Raw genomic sequence first — 7,713 nt, forward strand, 5'->3', positions numbered from 1 at the left:
TTTTTCCTCTTCCTCTTCTTCCTCTTCTTCTTCTTCTTCTTCTTCTTCTTCTTCTTCTTCTTCTTCTTCCTCTTCTTCTTCCTCCTCTTCTTCCTCTTCTGTTGTGTTCACTGACAATAGCAACACAACTTTTCTGATACTTATTAAATCTTTTGTAATTAAACCTTTGGCTGTTAAAGCCTCCTGTTGCATAGAGCCCAGAGCAGAGCTTCAGCCAGTGAAGGATGAATATGACTTGGGGCGATGAACAGAGATGACAAGATTATTCCGTGTGATTATTCAGGTCACAATATATTCGTAAGAGCTAAAAACTAATAATTGTGAGAATCGTAGGCAGCTGAGACGTTTCAGTCCAATCTATTCTCTATTAAAAAAAAAAAAAACTTGTACTTTTTCCATTTGTCTGTGCACGTGACCATGTCTTTACGTGATTGATTCCATAAAGCCAGACTTGTGAAAGAAATCAAATGACGGATTTCACAGTCGTTTGGTCGTCGTGGCTAAGAGTCGTGAATGAAACGTTCCCCCTCGACATAATAACCATCAATCACTCAAACTTGACATCGTGACATCCTCAGTGGACCGTCACACTCAAAGCGCGTCGGGGGCTCTCTCACGTTGCGTTTCCCCGACGCGACGCGCGGGGGCGCACTTCCCCAGCCAGCAGGTGCGTCTTTTCTGCCTCCAGCACCTTCAGCATCAGCACCACCATCATCGCGCGGCTGCCTCACTGCTACTGCTGCTGCTGCTGCTGCTCCATCACTTCTGCTCCCCCATTTCTTTTCGTGTCCGCGCTGGAGATCCGGACCGAGTTGCAGAAATAAAGCCTTTCCCCCCCAGATCTCCTTCACGCGGGGAAAGCACGAAGAGGCGGACGGTCTTCGCTCCAAAGTCGGGATGTTGCGATTGTGATTCAGGCACACGGCAAACAACGTGGGTGTCGTGTTGTGCGCGTGTGTGCGTGTGTGTGTGACTGGTTTTCTAGTGGGGAGTGGAGCAGGGAGAGGAGCAGCGGTATGAGACGCGTGCATTTGCGCCTCTGCTCCTCGTTATCTCCGGCTGACCACCTCCACTGGCTCCTCTTCACCTGTGCGCACGACCTTGTAATTGTGACCGAATTTTCCCTAACGACATTTCCATGGAGGAGCAGCGAGCCGCTCTCTGCGTGAGGACTGAGATATTTGGCTCGCGCTGGTCTCAAGACACTTCAAGATAAGAGGTAAGAACAAGCACAACACGTTTTTTGGATGTGTGTCTGTTTTTCTTGCGGCCAATACGTTTTGTTTGGCCATTGTGAACGTGCCCTAGTTCTAAATAACTAAATATAGGGACGCATGCGGGGTTTCTGTGCCAGCCCATCCACAATTGGCCTATCAATTACCGCGGCTGCCGTACGGGTGATGATAATTGTTTGTTTTAGGGTGAGCAGCGTGACGTGCCCTGGAAAAAACTGCAGACAATTCCTCCACATCAGCAAAGCAGCCACTCGTTTGTGAGAGTTTGTGCGCGTTTATGTTGAGCCAAAAGTACACAAATTGCACTTGATATTGCATGTGATATTGTTCCGCGTTATTCATCCTGTGGGACTTGATCCATGTGCACACATTAATCCTAGATGAGCTGGTCTAACAGAAGAATATACACGTGTCTGTTTATTTATAGTAAGGGCTCTCTAATAAAAAACGTCGTATAAGAACGTGAATTTAAAGAAAAAAGCTTTCAGCAGACCTTGAAGAAGTGTTGAGGCAGTGATTTGCCATGGACTATTTCTACAGGTAAATCAGTGCAAGAGGGACGATGTAAACCCCCAATTAGGTGCAATTCCTCCTGTGCAATAGTCAGAAGGTACTGGCCAATGGCTGGTAATTTCACTGTGGTTTGCCTGGTTGTCAGTGGTGATGAATGCAGCTCTGGGCCTTCAAACTATGTACACTCCTACTCTTCAAGCCGGGCCATTTGTTCAGGCTGCGTGTTACTTGGGAGCTGGCTGTGTGGTGCGATGGCGGCGGCGGCGGCGATGGTGGTGGTGTCAGTGGTGAGTTGGTGAATTTGATAGAGAGTGATTCGCGGTGAAGGCTCTCTCCTCCTCGTCACCGTGGTTAGCAGCAGTGTCTTACATTTGTGAGCGCGCCGTGTGAGCCTGTGAACTCCTATCTGTGTCAGTGGAGCATCTTAGTCATCCAGGTCAAGCCTTGTGTTGAAGAATGTACAATAATAGAGTGGTTTTATTCTACTTTGTCTGTTTGATTGTGGTTGTTTGTCTTATCTTCAGGTTTAGATTCTATTCTTTTGTCGTTATGGCTACAAAACGTATTGACATCTGCCGGTTCTGGGCATGTAATGAAACAATACAAGATATATATATACGAATAGAAGATTAGTACAACACAATTACATGTTAAAAAGTACACGTTTGGCTTGTGATCACACGACTGGTTGGATTTTAAGATTTTTAGATTTGAGTTTTCAGGCAGGAACCCTCAAAAGCACAATGGGAGCCGCACAGGGCCCCAACTGCAAAATGTAATCGATAGTAACTGTAATTTCTTGCTATTCAAATACAGATAAAGTGTCATTTATTATCATTTTTTGTGACATCTTGAAATCATCTCACGATCCCCAGCTCAGACCCCCCACCGGCTTCAGATGAGACTGTGCCTCAGAGGACACTGACTCACATGGATCTCTGGCTGACAGTCTGTGACACGCCGCTCCACTGTTAGTGTGTTAATCACGGTTTGCGTCACTGGGACCTTCTTGCCGTGAAGCGAGAGTGCTAACTACTCTGCCACTGCACTCTTATTGTACCATGTTTTTTGTTACAAGATAAGACAAACTCAACTGCCTAGTAGAGAGATTACATTGAAGTACAGCATACTTGCATTGCAGGGTTTTTTACTGTCCACAAAGAAGAAAGCAGCGGAATGTAACTGAAAGATGTATTATTCCCTGGTTTCAACCTCCAAGATTTGTATAGCATAGAACGTGTGGCGTCTCATCCTCTTCAGTCCAGAGACCAAACTGCACTTGAAAGATAAGAGGCAGCGAGAGACGAGCGAAGGAGACCACCTGTTGTAAAAAAGACAAAAGCCTCCTATACGAGGATGAGCGAGTGTCAATACTTCATTGTTAGACTAATAAATGATTCATGTATCATTTACATTATACAGTTCTCAAGGCATCGCCAGTGCAACCTGAACAAAAGCATATTGACCCCGGTGAGTGCGAGGAGTGTTAATGACCAACAGGTAGGCGACTTGTCTGGGCTGAAATCATTATGAGGCGTGGGGTGAGCCCTGAGGCGGAGCTGTGTGCGCCGGTATTGGTCTGGTGATGCTGATAAGATCAGGCAGGGCGCACTGTGCCGTGGAGCTCCTGGGTTTGCTGTGTTTCTTCCATGAATGAACCCCGGAGCTTCTATGAGTGTTAGAAAAGAGAAGTAGCATCTGCCTCACCTGTGTCTGAAGACGCAGGCGCTCATGAGATGCAGCTTTCATCCAGTAAGTAAGATACAATAGCCCTGAACCAGTTGGACTATAATAAAGGCCCAAGGTGTACGCACTTTTTCTAGGAAGAGCTTTTTATATGGATATAATGGAACCACCGAGAAACACTTTGGAAAACACGTTGGAAGTGAAAAACAACATCCATTTTATTGAAATGTATATTTTTACACATTTGATTATGGCATCAAACAAAAGCGCAACAATCGTCAGTGTTAATGATCAAATGCACATCCGCCCACACATAAGAGTTTTGCTCACACATTCAAAGTGAAACGTCAATAATAAAAAGTGTCAACACTGTTACTGATAGCAATAGTTATAGATGAAATGACGGCTTTAAAATCCTCCAAATGGATGCACAAAGCATGGTTTGCGTACAGCTTAAACATTAGACTTTTTTTTTGGTCACTGGGCTTAAACATTGATGTGGTACATATCCATAAAGAGGTACAGTTTATGTAAATCAAAGCAACCGCAGCAACACACAACCAATATCAACATGAAAAATACAGAAACATTGCAACATCCACTTTGGATGGACCTCTGGGCACGACTGGTGGATCCTGATTTTGCTCTCATTACTTTTTACCCAAGAGTTGCTTATTGCTGGTGGAAGGTCAGTGCCAGTATGAACATGTTTATTTAATATATATATTTTTATTTTTTCATTTGACTGTTTGCAGAACGTTTGGCAGATTGGATTATTGGTAGTTCAGTGAGTATAACCAGGCAGCTAAGCGGGCAGGGCCTCCCAACACTGACAATGGGGGTCATATTAAGACTATGATCTGCTCATACAGTGTTTCCTGGTGTAGAACTCCTACTGTTTATGATCTTTATGACTTGGGGAAAGGCAGAGCATATGCGGCATCGGAGTAATCTCCATAATCATAATTGACTAATAATCAATTACTTTTATTAATCGTTATCTGGACTACACAGATTTAATCAATACTGTACTTAATTTGTTCAAGAAAATCTCTCTTTATGTATTTTAGAAAATAACTGTACAGTACAATTAATAGTTTGACAATTAATTATTGACTAGATTGGATTAGCCTTCACTATTAATGAGACAGTGATCCCTCTGTCTTTCCAGCTGACTCATCAATAAAATAATTGCAGACTTGGCGAGGCTAATAACATAGCTGTGGGATTACGGAGCACAATATTCGGATTGTATCAAAGCTAAAAGGAATGAGAGAAAAATATGTTTATCTGCACTAAACAAGTAACAACCAGCTCTGCACTTGAGACATAAACGGCTGAGTATGATTGCTGCAGCGAGAATGAAACAAATGACTGACGGACCACTGCCTGATCATAAACTGCTTATAACGTCAAATAAATAACTCTGGAAACAGTTTAAAAGTTCTACATCTCATAAGAATTTAGCCAGTCATTTCAGGTCAATCCCTGTCACAGCTGATGAAATGATACAGAGATATAAAGGACTGCAAACAGAGGGAATTACAAACAAGTTAATATGCAAAGTTCAAGCTCTCACTTCCGGGTCTCGGCACGCAGTTGTACTGATCGTGGTTAGACGGGAGGAATTCACAAAACGAGTCCGATGATGATTTATGAGAGAGAAGATTGTCAGAGCCACGTCACAGATGGAGAAAACGTCACTTATCGATAGCGTCAGATTCAGACGAAGAGCTTTGTTGACATTGGTGGAGCATCAAACTAGCATGGATGGAGCTTAATGCTACTCCAGGTATATTTTTAAAGAGGGAAATGATAGAACATAATTACAAGTCAATTTTGCGTAATATGGGGCGTAATATTGCCCACATTTCTGCTGTACGGTCAACAGTTTCCAGCCTTAGTAATGTGTTTATCAAAAATATAGCTTATGTTAGATATTATGCTGAGAAATGTGTTCAAATTTGTAGATGGACATGTAATGGCGGGATGGTGAATACCGTATTTCTTGGACTATAAGTCGCACCAGCCAAAAAATGCATAATGAAGAAGAAATAAACATAAGTTGCACTGGATTATGAAATGCGGTTGCAAGGGTGAAAATAACACATAGTATCACATATAAGTTGCTCCGGAGTATAAATATATAAGTATAGATATAAGTATAAGTTGCTCGATGGCCAAAACTATGAAAAAAGGTGCGACTTATAAATACAGTGTATTGGTGTAGCAGAATGCTTCTGCCAGAGCTGCCAGACTGAGGAGCAATGCCAAAGAGACTTACAGCTTAAGAATATAATGACATAAAACTGACTTTGACCCTCATGTTATAGAACACGCATGTACACGTCCCTTTAAAGCTGACACTGGGATAACGCTCAGCTTATAGTTTCACATAAAAGGGCCACTTGGACAGAGACGCCGCATGACTTGACAAAACCCCATTACAAAGACCAACCATAACATGCAAAGTGGACAGAAGGCTTATACCCGCGCGCTGCACCTCGGCACACACCGCACAATCCCCCGGCTCTGAGGTGGCAGCAGTTGGAACGGAGCGGGGCCTATCGCCGAGGTACGACATCCAGGACCGCTTCATGACATCCAGCGTTCCAATCCAATTTCGCAGACTTTGAAATAGCGGCAAAACGGGGCCGAGCCAACGACATGAAAGGCTTGGTTGAGGAAAATCCTTGCTCAGAACCCCACGTGTATGATTTCGACATCCAAGGGGCAGCTGACAAACAATTAGCTGCTTTTTAAGTAGCGCCGTGAACCAGGGATCAGGCCTCAAATGAGCCGTGCATCGCCGCCTATGCGTGTTAAATAGAGAGTGAGCGAATGCCGTGCCGGGGAGTTTTAAATGTTTGCTTTGCTGCGCGTGTGGGAAGAGGGATGACATTTAGCAGCTGCTGTTATTATCTGTCTGTGGCCTTAATATATCTTGAACACCTCTTGAGAGAAGGAGAGGGGAATGGTGTGAGGTGCAGTGATTGTGTAGGGTGCGTTCACGTTCACACTAGCTTTTGTTTGGTCCTGTCTTTAGCAAAAGTGTCAGAGCAGATGGATCAGAGCAGAAACTAATCGATATTGTAGTATTGAAGGTAGATACTCATTTGGACCAGTATCGATACTGAGAATCCCAAAAACTGTACAACATTTGACCATTTCTGAACAGTTTTAGAATGAGCTTGAGCTTTAGCAACTCTAGTACAAGAGAAAGTATATAAAAAAGAGTGACAAAGACAAAAGAAAGTACTAATATTGTGTGTTTTACCGTCATTGTAAAGTTTCGGGCCTTTTCCTGAGTAAGAATGTATTTGTTTTTTGTACTGATAAGGTTGTGCAAATAATCCGCTTTAACTCCATGGGAGATTTACTGTTTTTGTAAGAAATTTCCAAAACTGATATCCATAAATGTTGAACCTTTATCATTATTTGTTTGGGATTGACACCACAAACTTGTCATATTTATCACATGCTTTCTCTTTCAACTGACAACAATCACGTCTGTGGAGTTGAATGTTGGCACCTCTTTCTGTGGCTATTATGAAAAAAAACAACAACTGTAGTTTATTTATATGGCAGAGAAAATATTGAATCTTGTGCCAGTGTTTGTCTCTTGTAGATTGGCTCAATAATTAGAGTTACAAAACTTCAATTCAAATGAAGAATTCTGCCCTGACTCAGTTTTTGTCTTTTAGAGCTCAACCTATTATGTGCTTGGGTCTTTTTAATCCTCTGTTATTAAAAGCATGTGGTTTGGAGTTCAGACTTTAGAGAAAGAAATGTGATTACAAATAAATACATTCAAGCCTGTAGTGCTGTGGACCTTTAGTTGCTTTGATTAAATAATTTTATTCACAACAGACGAAAAGAGAAAGCATGTAATGAGTTATCTTGAGATTTGGGTGGTAATTTTGAGTTTAACATGCCTTAAAAATATATATATTAATAGACAATTACCAATTGCTTGTGGCTTTCTGTCTAAATCATTGTGGTGTGTGTACTTTGGGTACGGATACATGGTCAAATCATAGGTTTGAGTGCAGTGAGGAAAAAGTAAGCGCGACAAATTCACTGGTTTAAAGAAGGAAAAGAGACGGGACTGTGTGTCTGATCCATGGAACTCTAATGGTTTAATCAGACACAGGAGGCTGAGGCGGAGCAACACGATGACAACACATGGACCGAGGAAGACATTAATCTGATGAATAATCTAAATAAAGCCTACCTACATCTAAAAATAGTGCTGAATAAATGACACCCCTATCAAACC

The 7,713-nt window shown here is 42.4% G+C and overlaps 1 protein-coding gene across 1 annotated transcript in view; it reads left to right on the forward strand.

The window, feature by feature from the left end:
* The first annotated feature begins 970 nt into the window (after positions 1–970).
* Positions 971–7,713, forward strand: part of LOC140374715 (contactin-3-like) — an 80,840-nt gene continuing 74,097 nt past the window's right edge. Inside the window, exon 1 of the mRNA XM_072461711.1 lies at positions 971–1,219. The gene's annotated coding sequence lies outside the window, so the exon portion shown is untranslated. The remainder of the gene's footprint in view (positions 1,220–7,713) is intronic.

The sequence above is a fragment of the Eucyclogobius newberryi genome, unplaced genomic scaffold (genome assembly GCF_026437365.1).
Source record: "Eucyclogobius newberryi isolate DKJ021-1_F unplaced genomic scaffold, fEucNew1.0.hap1 SCAF_302, whole genome shotgun sequence".
Lineage (NCBI taxonomy): Eukaryota > Metazoa > Chordata > Actinopteri > Gobiiformes > Gobiidae > Eucyclogobius > Eucyclogobius newberryi.